Source organism: Lissotriton helveticus, chromosome 8, assembly GCF_964261635.1.
Source record: "Lissotriton helveticus chromosome 8, aLisHel1.1, whole genome shotgun sequence".
Classification (NCBI taxonomy): domain Eukaryota; kingdom Metazoa; phylum Chordata; class Amphibia; order Caudata; family Salamandridae; genus Lissotriton; species Lissotriton helveticus.
This window is the reverse complement of record NC_136069.1, coordinates 545,984,140-545,998,632: the sequence shown is the minus strand read 5'-3', so window position 1 is coordinate 545,998,632 and position 14,493 is coordinate 545,984,140.

Here is a 14,493-nt window from a genome sequence, read left to right as displayed (position 1 = left end):
ATAAATAAATAAATTAACATATTTAATTAATTATAATTAAATTACTTCCCACCCTATTCCCCTATAAACCCACAACCCGCTACAGAAAATAAATTACTAAAATGTAAATATTTATCAATTAATCAATTATAATTAATTACCAATTATATTTTAATTAATTACCAATTAATAAATAATTAACAATTAATTCTAAATAAATATCAATAAATAAATTAACATATTTGATTAATTATAATTAAATTACTTCCCACCCTATTCCCCTATAAACCCACAACCCGCTACAGACTTATATTACACAAAAAATAAAAATTATTATTAACTTACCTTAAATTCGATATTTTTGTTGGCTATATTATGTCTAGTCGATATTATGTCCATTCTATATTTTTGAATCGATATTATGTCCATTCTATTCGATATTAATTTTCTCTAGTCGATATTTTTGTTGTCTATATTATGTCTAGTCGATATTATGTCCATTCTATATTTTTTACTCGATATTCTGTCCAGTCGAAATAAAAGACTTGATATTATGAGTGCACACTGATTTAGTGGGCCATGCCATGCTTGTGCTTACAAGCTTTCTCCCAATTATTAGAGATCCTGTACATGCTGGCAGGGGGTGGTTTGGAGAAAGTGCCCATACAGATTCCCTGGCAACATTGTAACGCTGGTCAAACTCCCTTACCATGGTTGCCTATTTAGCGTTATTTTTGTTTCTTAGAAGCAAAGCCCTCCAAAGTGGCTGTTTCTTTATGACAAACTGATAGCACTGATAGGCAGGTAATTTTCCTTGTTTGCATGGAGTAATTGATTATTTGAGATGCCATGGCCCATCATGCCTTATATGATAGTGCTATGGATGACCACATGTGCCCTGGAAGAACTATTAACCAGCCAATGAGCTGCTGATCAATAGGTTTCTGACAATGCTGCCAGGTGAGGCTATTGTTTCAGGAATATAGAGTTTCCACAAACTGTCACCAAACTCAAAGTGACTCTAATGCAGAATAATCTCTTCATTGCCTCAAAGTGTCTCTTCTTCACTGTTTAAAACGATTGCAAACAGGATGTCTGACCTTATGATTTTGGTAGTAGTTTTACAAATCTAAATGAATCTGGGATGTAGCTTTGGGTTTTCTAGAATGAAGTGTAATCACTAAGAGTATATTAGTTTTCTCACAATTGCAGCCTCAACCAATTTTTGGCCATCAGTTCTTTAGGCAAATTGGTAAGGTACTAAACTGCCAAGTGTCAACATATGTAGTCGATTATGTTTAAGATAGCTTTGCCATTATTTCTAATGAATTAGGTCCTCTTGTAATCCTTGTTAACTTGTAATTTATTTCATAATTAATTACGAGAGAGTCATGTTTTGTTCTGCAGCAAGTCAGGCTGTGCATGCCCCATAGACAATTAATGAAGCACACTCAATTTTTGTAACATTGGAGCTAGAACTGTTGGTGATATTGCTTTTCTTAATTAGAACTACTCTTTTAAACCCAACCCAATGAAATGATCATTCTACTTTTAGGAAATATGGAGTTCCTGCAGGATTTCCCCAGATTGTTGCCTTCTTTTACTGAACCCTTTTTGGTGGGCCATTACGCCTCTGCACATGTTACCCCTGCTAACCAGAGATAAAGTGCTTCTGCTTTCCAATTAAAATTGGCATATCGCTCACTGGCACATTTAATTTATTATAAGGCCCTAATATTTAGTACTATGTGTACCAAGGGCATAGAAATTGAATGATACTAGTGTATTGGAGCACTCATTGTGCCACCCACTAAAGGAACACTGCAATGCATGTCTTCAGCCCTACCACTGAAGCCTGTGTGTGCATTTTTAAATTGCCATTTGGACCTGGCAAATGCAACTTTTTCCCAGGAATAAACCTTCCTTTTTAATACCTATAAATCACCACTAAGGTAGGCCATAAATGCCCGCAGGGCAGGGTGCATAGTATATAAACAGTAGGACATGTATATTAATGTTTCACATGTACTGACAATGAAAAACCTCCAAGTTGTTTTTTATTGTGGCAAAGCTGCCTCTCACATAGATTAACACTGGTTTACACTATTTCCTCTAATAAGTGGAAAGATGAGTTTGGGAATAGCTAGGCCTGATTCCTCTTTGTCTTGCTAGTTAGGCTGGCACCTATCCACCGGGAGTAGATGAACTGACCACATCTGGTTAAGGAGCAGACAATTGCTTACCTTCTACCAACATGCTGGCACTGGCCAAAAAGGGTAAACCCCACAGAACTTTCCTAAGAACACTCTTGGACTTGTGAAGATACAAAGAAGGACTACCCTTCTGTCTGAGACCTGAAAGACGCCTAGACATGCTTGCTTTGAACCCAAGACCCCAAAAGTGACTCAAAGGGCCAGTTGACTGACCACCTTTTTGAGATACAGGGTCACACAACCTCTAGAGGACTCTAAACTGCAGCTGACCAGTATAAACTGCCCTGCCCTGGACCCTGCTACTGTCCTCTGCTGGAGGGATCCTGACCCCAAATGGTAGTCCTTTTTGGCCATACCTGCTGAGACCGCCTGTCCGGGGGAGCGGAGAGCCAACGCGCCTGTCGCCGTGGCCCACGGACATTGCAAGCATCGTTTCTGCTGGGAGGTCTACACCGCCCAGCATGCTTAGCGGCCGGGACGCGCCACAGGAGTTGTGAATGCGCCAGGAGGCACTTGAAAAGATGCTGGGGGCTCCCGCGGCACAGGAGTCCTTTTGGGCCATACCTGTTGAGATAGCCTGTCCGGGGGAGCTGAGAGGCAGCGCACCTGTCGCCGCCGCCCACGGCTACTGTCATCATCGTTTCTGCTAGGAGGACTACATCTATCCAGCGTGCTTAGCGGCCGGGAAGACGCCAGGTAGTTGTGGACATGCCAGGAGGTGCTTGAAATGGCGCTGAGGGCTCCCGTGGGATGCGAGTGGGCCAAGGGCAGGCCCGTCCTTGCCGTTCATTGCCAGGAAGTGGCAGGGCAGGGCCACTCCTCTTCCATTTGCACCCAGGTGCCGAGCCAACCTAGGGCGGGAATCCTAAGGTACTGTGTCATTGATTGTGTCTACAAGAACTAAATAACTGAGGGTGACCTGGCTACCTGGACTAGTGGACTGACTAGTGGATTGCAGCCTTAGATGAAGTTACTCTGTCACTTCTCGTACTTTATGTAATACGCTGCTTAGTGTTAGAAAAGCCAAAGCTAAGGCTTGCTTGAGAATCAGGAGAAGTGTGCCATCCAGGGTTGGCAGGGCTGTCACTTTTTTAGCATAACTATGCTTAGTCAAATGGGGAAACTAAAGGCACTGGAAGAGAGTGGGGAGGGGAGTGAGGGTGGGGCTAGGTGAGATAACAGGGGAAAGAAGGCAAAAAAATCACAAAAATCGGTAGCAAGTAATTGTGTAATGGATCGGATAGATACTCTTATAAGTGAGTGTGAGGTTATTCTAGAATCAACCCCCATGACGCAACAAATAGCATTTACAAAACTAACTCTAAGCAGAAGCAATCAGCGATCCCACCAAAGCCAGCCATCCCTGAAATGTTTTGCAAACCAAATAAGAAAGTAGTATCTAACAAAAATGATGGGGCACAGGATGCCACCACAACATCCCCAACTGACAATGAGTCAAATAAGCTATTGACAGAAATAGACCCCATAGACCCCATAGTGATCTGTACTAACAGATTTCAGCCATTAGTAGATTTGGATGGTAAAAACAAGGAGGGTGGAGATAGACTTGAGACGGAGCAAATCCCGCTGAACCAATCTGCACAAGAACAAGACATAGAACCAGGTTTATGCTTAGAATGGCAGAACATGTTCCAAGTAGTCACCACATAAGGATCTGAAGTGGGGCCCATGAAGGACATGTTAGAGGAGTTATTTATAATGGTCAAATCTCTGCTACCAGATCCAGATCCAGTACGAAGAGGGAATGGAAGTGTACAGGTTATTAGAGATTTGGAAAATCCACATGATCCTATACCAAACACTGCGCTGGGCTTACTGACTATCCCAGGCTCAGCTTGTAACAAAACAGAGAGAGGGGTAAAACAAAACTTAGACCTAGCTAAGCTGAGCATTAATGAGGCAATACCATTAATGGTGAAGCACCCAACACCTATTACAGCTAGTAATAATGCAAAGCCTAGCAAGCCAGCAGTGACGAGGACCCATTCATCTCCAGGAAGTAAAACCTCTTTATGTAGGGGTTTACCACAATTGGGTTCAATGTTGGGGCCCTGAAGTCAGAGCACAGTTAGTTTAGCTAGCCCCCCAAAATCTACATGGTAAATGTACCACAATATGAAGTATGTAGAGGCATAGAGAACATGGACTCTCTAACCAACAAAGCCATTCATTGGATAAGGCATGTTAGAGGATGCCGTTCGGTGATTAGTGAAGACATAATAGCTGCGCGCAGGTTAACCTCCCCAAGCCATTCGAGCTTACCATGAAAAGCACAGACCATGTTGAGAATCCTTACACAAAGGAGTTTCGCTCTAGTCTCCTGGAGAATTCGAAAATCCAATGTAGACGTTCCCCTCCTATCAGTGAGAATGGTAACTTGCTCAGCCATAGACCCCTTAGTATGCAGGGATGCCCCACACTTGTGGACAACGATTGACTAAGGAAAACAGAAATACCTAGGCCAATCGCAGGGGCCAACCACATTAGCCCAAATGATACACTAGTAGGGCAAGTACCGCCCCCTAGGACGGCTCTGGCCCTTTCTACTCAAACAGAAGGTATTCTGGAGTCGGGTATTCCACTATCTCTCAATCGTACAAAACGGCAGCCCCTAGGTCTAACCTCATCCAAGAATCAAATGTTGTGTTGGAATATAGCAGGTCTGAGTACCAAGATGGGCTCCCCCGAATGGCATGCATTTATAGAGGTATACGATATCTGTCTCTTTCAAGAAACCTGGGCAGAGACAGCCCTCTTTTGTGCTGGATATCTAAATTATTTCATTCCGGCAAACAATGGGAGCAAAAGGGAGACCTTCGGGAGGGCTGACCATCTGGGTGCGACAAGACCTACATATAAACATTCAGGTTTTTCCAACCCAGAGCCAGGACATCCAACCAATTAGACTGACCACATGTGACCACCAGAAAATAGTCATATATAACGTCTATGTTAGAGGAACAAGAGGTAAAAGTTTGGGAGTTTTAGCGGCTCTCAAAGATCTTTTTGACTCACATTAGGACGTTTTGAATACTATAATAGAGGGGGACTTTAACACAACGTTCGAACCCCTTACCACCGAAGCTGGTTACTTAACAGAAGAAGAAGACAATAAATGGGGGTATTCAAATATTAGAGCTAAACCCTATACGTAAGTAGTCTGATGTGTTCATTCAAATAAACAATATTTGCATGGAAAAGGGCTTGCAGGCTTTAAATGGGCGTATGCAATCTGACAAGGGTCTAATACTTTTAATAATGTCCATAGTGCTAGCTAAAATTGATTATGTTTTGGTGAGCTTGGAGCTATGGCATACCATGGTGGACATGGCGGTCATAGATAGGTTAGAAAGTGACCATAATCCCATATGTGGGATTATGGATCTGAGCTGTCAAAAGACCTGCACACAAGTTAGGAACAGATATTCCCCAGGCAACGCTGTACCAACTAACAATTTAAGACGGCTTAAGTGGGTAAGAATAACAGAAATGCCAGATCTGCTAGACAACATTCTTAAGAGCATGGATCATGCCACTAATGAACTAGAGGCCAATATAGCTAAAATATAGGGATCTAGCTAACTCAACATGTATACATAATACATTCTCTAGCCACTTGCGTACCTATTTTTTAAGCAGGGAAAAAACCCTAAGGCACCTAATCCGAAGGTGGGGCAATGGTATAATAGCCCTCTATGGTTCTAAACTCTGGGGGTGTGAGAACTTACTAACTCTTATGTCTTCTGAGAATAGGTTCTTGAGAAAAATTTCTAGACTTCCACAGAGTACCCCAATGTGCCCATTAATATTTGATCTGGGGAGGAAATCGATTGCTAAACTTCGACCCCTCCTCTATTGGCGGAGACTCCGGACTACAACTGAGCTCGCAGGCTGTGCAAAAGGCTTCTTAGAAATAATAAGGGCTGATGCTTTACATCCTAATAAATGGCTATGGGCGGTCAGAGACCTCTTGTCTAACATAGGTATGTCCTCCCCATGATCCGATCCTGAAAATTCAAATTTTCCAACAACAGAGGTTTTGAAGGCTAAATATTGGGAATGGTTTCAGTATAACATCTATAGACTAAGTGAGCCAGCCTCTCTAACTGGCTTTTTTATGGAACATAAAGTTATCCCGAACCTGGAGATATACTGAGATCTAATCGTGAAACCATTAGACCGTAAACTGTAATTTCAGTGTAGGGTAGCTACATTGGCAGTGGGAGCATTAACTGCTAGATGCAATAAACTAACTCTAGATTCATGCCCGGCGTGTAAGTCTAGCAATGAATCTTTGGCTCATCTTCTTTTTGTTTATGCAGGGTATGTTGCTCTGCGTCGCATTTGGTTGCTCCCAATTTGTAAGCTCCTGGGCACCAGACGGGCTAGTGAAGCCGAAAGAATCTTGCGCACCAATACCTCAGCAACAATTGCTATACCCATGGCAAAATTCTTAGGGTGGTCATGGGTATTAAGGGCCCACTCGATAGGTCTATGCGTGGATAAATAATGATGTGACCTAACACAGCCACTTTCTATTAAGCAGTCCAGGACATAATAGTGAGAATTATCTATTTAGATCCAAGTGAGTTGCTAGCGTAGAAGTAGGACCATATCAAGTGTTTAACATATCTAAAATTGTGATGTGTATTGTACATATTTTAAATGTTTTATTATATTTTTTGTATGTGTTTTTATCTAGTTTTATGATAAGTGTATTTATCTAAATTTTAGAGGCTTGGATTGCATGCCCTATCATTTAGTTATATGCTTTTGAGACTTTAAAGATGGCCATAACAAGAGCGTGCACTTTATTTAAAAACATATCCAATCATCAAATGTACATGTTTTTCCTTTGGCAGCTGTTTTATCTAATCAATTCTATTTGTGTTTTTGCAAATGCTTTTATGACTCAAACTTTGTTGAATAAAGCTGTTGAAATGGTGTCTCCCAGGTTCTAGAACATTGGCTAACATAAGAGTGTACTTCCCCTTTGCCCAAACTGCAAGAAGTAGGACTTTGAAACTGTTTTTACCAACTTTCTGCCTTTAGCACCATCTATCAGGAAGCTGGAGCCATTGCCAGTGGATTGCCAGTCAGCCTAAACATGGTGGATTGCCCTGCTAAAGCTGATTTAACATTCAGAAAAGCTTCGAAGTCCAAAAATAGAGGACTTTACCTCGAATAATGTGGAGCAGCGTTCAAACAAAGTTAAGGCCTTCTTGAGCAGTGACTTTGGACATACCCTGCTTGGGGGTTTTCCTCCTTAGTTTACTACTGTATTGAGACCCTCTCTTCATCAACCCGCCAACATCGGAGCCCCGCTTTTTCCCCATGAACCTTTCTATATCCGAATTAAATGTTTTCACTGTGACAAATCTGGTTCTATCCAACCCACGCTCCACTGTGGTTGGCCTTATCTTAGGATTTTGAACCAGTCTAGCTCAACCACATAACTGCAGTTAGCGCTTTGTGTTTTTTGTTGCTATTTTCCTTTAAAACTTTAAAAAAAATCTATCTCCAGATCTATATATCGGATTTTGATTATTCTGATGTTTTTTTTATTTAGTAGAATGATAACTGTTATTCTAAATTGATTTAGCTTTTTGTTTTGAGTTTTGTTTTCACTTTATCAGTGTTGGAGTGCTGCATGTATACTTTTCGCAATGCCTCTAACTTAAGCCTGAATGTTTTATGCTAAGGTACCATAGGGTTAACCACAGGTTAATTTATTGAATTTAGTGGTTCAATAAATCAATCAGGCTTGGTGAAGCGCTGCTATTCACCAGGAAGGTTCTCAAGGCGCTGGGGGAGAGGGGGGGCATGGCTCTAGTACCCTCTTGGAAGAGTATCAGAATGCTTTCATCGCCCATCAGGGTGCGAGCGGTGCCGGACATTGGTGGTAATTAGAGGAAGAGCCAGGTCTTGAGATCCTTCAAGAATATGGAGGGAATAGGTATCTGGCGGAGGTGGAGAGAGGGAGTTCCAGGCCTTGGCCATGAGGTAGGAGAAGGAGCGACCTCCTGTTCTGGTCATCTTGATGCATGGCATTGTGGTGGCGGTGGTTCATCTAGGCGGGGCGGGTGTTGTGGAGGGCCTTGTGGGTATGGGTGAGAAGCTTGAAGGTAATTCCCTTCTCGACGGGGAGCCAGTGTAGTGGCCGCAGGTGTTGAGTGTTGTGGAAATGGTGCGGTAGGTTAAGGACTAGTCTGGTGGTGGCGTTTTGGATTATCTGGAGTTTTTGGGTGTGGTTCCTGTTTATCCTGGTGTAAAGTGCATTGCCGTAGTCCAGTCTGATGCTGGTGAGGGCGTTGGTGACAGGTTTCCTGTTTTCGAGGGGGATCCAGTTGAAAGTTTTGCATAGGAAACGGAGGGTGAGAAAGCAGGAGGAGGTCACAGCGCTAATCTGGTGGTCTATTTTGAGTTCAGAGTCCAGGATGATTCTGAGGTTACGTATGTGGTCCGTGGGTGGTGGTGGGTACCCCAGGGTGGTGGGCCACTAGGTGTCATTCCAGTCATCAGGATGTGTTTAGCTGTAGACAGCTGTTCTTCATCCACCTGGCGACTGCTTCCATTCCTTCTTGAAAGTTGTGTTTCGAGATGTTGGGTTTGTTGGACAGTGATAGGATGAGTTGTTTGTCGTCCGCGTATGATACGATGTTGAGTCCGTGGTTCAGCCTGACAAGGAATGTGAATATTATTTAAGGTGAGTTCTCACCCTTCTCACCCCCCTGAAATAACATTCCAATTACTTACATTACTATGCTGGTATTACAATTTTTGTCCTACAGGCTACAGAAATGTCTTACCAGACAATTTATTTTTTAAACCACTAAGCTATCCTGTGTGCTGCTCTGAACACATTTACTCCACCCTGTAACTCACAATACAATTGATTAATCCACTCCTTCCATCCCCTGCACTCAAACAGTATAGTAAACAATTTGTGTCACAAATGCATTTATGTTTCCCCTTAGCCTGTTCCTTCACACTTGTATTCTCACTCATTATTTCAATACTCATATGTTTACCCCTCAAACCAGTTTCACAACTTTGTTTCATGTAATTCATTTAGACTGCCCCTAGCCAGCCCTGTCCTTTCCACTCATTGATTTATATAATTCAACCTCAATCACAGATCCATTTTGAATCCTTACCCTTTTGCCCACCATGCCACCTAAGATTAGTCCTAGTAAGTTGTATTTCAGGCTTGGTAATTCCAATTGGAACAAACCTCTACATCTGCCAAGTCAGATCCTCTCTGACCTAGATCATAAGCAACCAAAGACTGATTACAGCCTGATTAGGCCTCTCCATTTTGGTGTAACTTGGTTCCAGTGGCCTAGTGTGTAAGACAGTTTGTGATGTACTGTTCCTATTGGTGGCATGTCAAGACTGATTTGATATGGTCCAATCTGAGGTGGCCTGGTGGGCAATTGAAGAAAAGTTTAGAATTCTACCCCTAGTGATTGCCAGTGGATTGACGTATTATCCCTTAAACATGTAGATATAGGCTAACCCTTGATTGAACTATTTCAACATTGGTACAGAAAATAAATCTATAGCATATGAAGTTTAAATATCACCTATAGACTGCAGCACCTTTTGTACCACCCACTAGTGTATAAGAGAAAAACATGACTTCAGGCTTACCATTGCAAGTTGACTGATGCAGAGGTGATATATTTTTATTTTCACCTCATGCCCAGCCACACCCATTCCATACCAGCCTCCACTGCTGTCTATGTTACTGGACTGTTCCCATGAGGCACATGGTCAGACTGATTTGCATGATGGACATGTCTGAACTGGGGTGGCTGAGTGGGCTAAAGAATGGTGATGGATTAAACCCAGTTCAGTTGACTGGGGGTGAGTGTTTGATTTGCTCAAACGCTCCATCCATCATCCCCTTTTGTATCGCTTTGTTCGCCCTAAGTGTGGCAGGGTATGCTCCGACGTGAGTCCCTTGCTCACTTGGCCACTGGATTCAAGATAGCCTGGCTGATGAGGATTATGAATCTGAAACCGGTCCCAGGATGCTTGTTTCCGGTCCAGGGAAGATATGGCTTGGCAGTTCGGGCTGGACTGTTCCCATGCGGCACAGGGTCAGACTGATTTGCATGATGGCCATGTCTGAACTGGGGTGGCTGAGTGGGCTAAAGAATGGTGATGGATTAAACCCAGATCAGTTGACTGGGTGTGAGTGTTTGATTTGCTTAAACGCTCCGTCCATCATCCCCTTTTGTATCGTCTATATTACTAGAGGTCCATTAAATGTTAAAATCTTCTTGTAAGTTTTCTCATAAGGTTATCTGCATTGTTATTAGTAGATAGTCGAGGGCATCTTTAGGTTTACTGTGTCATGGGATTCTGCGGATGACTTACTTTTACATTTCTGTATCTATTGAAGTGAGATATGTGCTATTTTTTTGCTTTGTCGCACTTTATGTTATGCGAATTGTAAACTTCCAATCTCCTCTTGACTTTGCATCTGACATTTCTATAGAATGTATTGAGAATTCTGTACAGGAATGCAATCGGTGGTTAGGCTATCCTTAGCTAAGGCTGGGTGTGAGTTCCTTTCATCTTAGTAAAATAATATTACCACTTAAGTACCTTGCATGCCTTGTCACTACTGTCATGTCTGTCCCTTTCATGAGGTCCGATAAAGGGAGAAAGGAAGCCCCTTTAGGGTGTGGTCACAAGCCACAAACCACCCCGCTGTGGTCATGAGCCGTTGTCACAGGTCACCGACGCAACACTTCACTGAGGAACAAGGAACAATGATATGAGATGACAAAGATCACATTTGAAGTGGCATTTTATTTGTTAAGTCTTAAGTACATCAGAAAATGCATTTATTAATTGATCAGCCTGAGCAATGAAACGTTTGAAAGAGTGACTTCAATCTGTCAGGATCAAAAAACGCAAGTTCACATTTATTATGTGCAAGAGCCTAGAAAACAGGCTGGAATTAGGACCTGTAAAACGGTATAATTGAAACAGTAGGCGATTCAAAAAGGCTCAGAATACATTCTATGAAAGCATAGCGCCTACAAATGTGCTTTTCTGAAGAGAATTACCCATGCAAGTTTAACATTCTAAAGAGATCCAAGGTGCAAAAGGACTGGGATATTTTAAAAGGCACAATTGAAATTAGTTAGGGAAAGCAGAACACTCTATAAAGTCTAGTGCCTAGAAGCACCTTAACGATGGAGACTATCCAGCAGGGCCTAATAGCTTAAGGGAACCTAAAAATGCAAGGAATTGGGTGTGAATCGAAAATACAGAGCATGGACAGAGATTTAAAAAGACAAAAGTATTATCTGGCTTAGGAAGTCTACCACCTGAGAGAGAGGATTTGACGTCCCAAGTCAGATAATCGGCTGGCCGGAGAACTTGCATGCAAAGGTCGCATCAGCAGAGCTCTGGCTTCAGATTTGACGGGCTGAATCTAATATACCTGAAAAATGCAGAACTAACACTGTTCTGACGCCTTTTCTGACGCACTTTCTGATGCAGGTGGCTGACCGCTTGTTCCAGGACACCATGTCTCAGGACATTATGTCTCAGAACACGGGAATGGTCAGATGGGTGACAGGGTTGTGGGCCATTCTGGACCGCAAGACATAAACAAATGGCCATGTTTGACCACAATGTATAAACAATTAATCATCTTGGTCACGAACATCTTTCTAGAAGTATATGGGAGAGCGGATCTTGAGACGTGTGCTAATGTCACAAGATATTGCGGTTTCCATTGCAGCAAGTTATTTTTTCAAAAATAATGTAGCAAGATGTACCATCCTGTACCAGCCGACTTTGTGTACGTGCGAGTGTGGGGTGTCTTGAAATGGCGCTTGTGAAAGGCTACTGTACTTTTCCAGAGTTGCTCAAGTTACCTCGCTGTGTTCTGCACACCAGAAATGCACGTTTTAAAAATGATTTAGGCCCAGTGGATTTTGCTAACATAAGGTGTGACCTTTGGCCTTTCGCTTGGGCCCATAAACCTGAAACTCAGGGAATCTGTGGGATCCCATTTGCTGATTATACATAGCAAAAATTGTGGGATTTCAAGCATATTTTCAGATTTTCTCTAGCAGGGCCATGTAGGGCCTTCAGGCTACCTGGGTCGATAAAAAAAGGCCCCTCTATCAGGTGCAGCAAGTTGCCTTGCTGCTTTGCGTTGTATGAAAGACTGTGGGGGTATATTTATGAGAGGAGTTGCATTGCTATTAAACCACGTACCATAGTGCTAGAACGACGTAAGTCCAAAATGAAATTTATGAAGCCCTGAGTGGCTTCATAAATCTGGAGTAATGCGATGCAGCTCCAATTGCGGTGTTGTGTTACTCTGCCCTGGTAAGGTGTTCCATGGGCATTGCAACCATGGTTTTTGAAGTATTCTCAGATTTACCAAAAGTGGTAGACTTGGGAATGCACCAAAAACATACTCCTTCTCAGGGAGGTGTAATAACGAGAAATATCTTTATTTCTCGTCATTACTTCCTCTTTCTATGTATGCTGCATACAGAAAGAAGAATATGACTATCAGGATTGTTTCCTTCTCGTACAAAAACAGCTCTCCATGCAACAGAGGCCCCCTTTCTCCAAGGTGCCTAGCAGCCAAAATGGCACCAGAACAGGTACAAAGGCAGGAATGCATTGTGTTGTTTTACGTACAGTGCATTGCTGCCCTTTCCCTGTCAATCAGAGCAGCTAGCAAGGTGACTTGCTGCACGGTGCGACTTTCTAATAAATATGCCCCAGGGTGTCATGTCATGCCCTTAAAGAGAAAGATGCAAACCATCACATACAGGTTATTGGAAACATGCCTGAATAGGGTTGTTGTCAGTAGCTTATGTTTATTATATGACTTAGGAAAAGCAAAACTTGAATGTCTAGAGGCAATAGATGGTCACTGTGTGCATCATAGTACAAATTATATTGAAGTGTAATCACCATGCTAGCAACAGCCAATAGAGAGAATGTAGAATACGTTTGCACCATATTTTGTTATTACATGTCAAGGTACAAAAGGTACTGTTTGTGATTTTTTATGGAGCTCCATTGAATCTACACACAGAGATGACATGAAAATGGACGCAGACATCTGCGAGTGATGGAGAATTGACAATCGAAAATATTTCTAGATAGGTATCGACAAAAGGACATCTTTCAAGAGGAAGACTTGATCAAGAATTCATTTATTTTTGGTGTTTCCAAAATTAAATCTGCAATACTTTGCCTCATTAAGTTGTAAATGATATTCATGCATGTCATACCTTTAAATCATCCCAGAAACCTGCTCCCTTCCTTGCAGGATTTTGGCCTGAATGCAATCTATATATAGTGATAATTATAGTTGTGTAATCAGGTATTTTTATAGATATTTCTATCATAAAAGAGGAAGTGTGAAAGGTGAAAACTTTCTTGGACATTTGCATGACATCTACACTGATCTGTGTATTGTGGCTTTGGTACAAGGAATGAATCTACATCAGGGACGTTTATGAGATTTAATTATAAGTGTCATAAGGGTTTTAGTGGAGTGCCATTGTCAGCCCTGTAAATCATGTGTAGTAATCATGTGTAGTAATCTTATGTACTGTCCAGGCTGCTGTATGGTGCTCATTTAAGTTTGAAAATGTAAGATTATTATGTTAGAATAAAATACAATAAAACAATGCTGCAAATCTGAAGTGAAAATACATGAAGATGATAAAGTAATACAATTTTAAAAAGAGGAAAGAATGTAGAATGAAACATAAACTATGCTCATGGTATATAGCAAGAACAATCTGATTATATATAAAATAAATTGCAATACATATGGAATGATATACAATATTATGAGTTAATATTATAATAGATGGAGGGTCAGAGAGGTTGGAGAACCTCTTGTGCATGAGGTCGGAGAGCAAATAATGGTTGTGCATGTTGATCAAGAAAGTTTGCAATTGGATTGTACATTTCTTTCCTTTTAAAACTAATGTTATTGGATGTATATAAGCAGTATCTAACCTATGATTAAGGAATACTGTATACTACCACAAAATGAATGTCAATGGAGTGGGATCTGTCCGGTTTATCGCTATTTGCTGGAAGGCAACTGCCATTAGTAAATCTAAAACTGTTGGGCCCGATTCACAAAGGTAAACTGAGTTGAAAGTCTAACTTTACGACTTTCGGTATTCACAAAAGGCATTTTCAAGTAGTAAAGTTAGACTTTTATCTCAGTTAAACATACATTTTGGTCTTAAGTTTACTGAAAAGACAG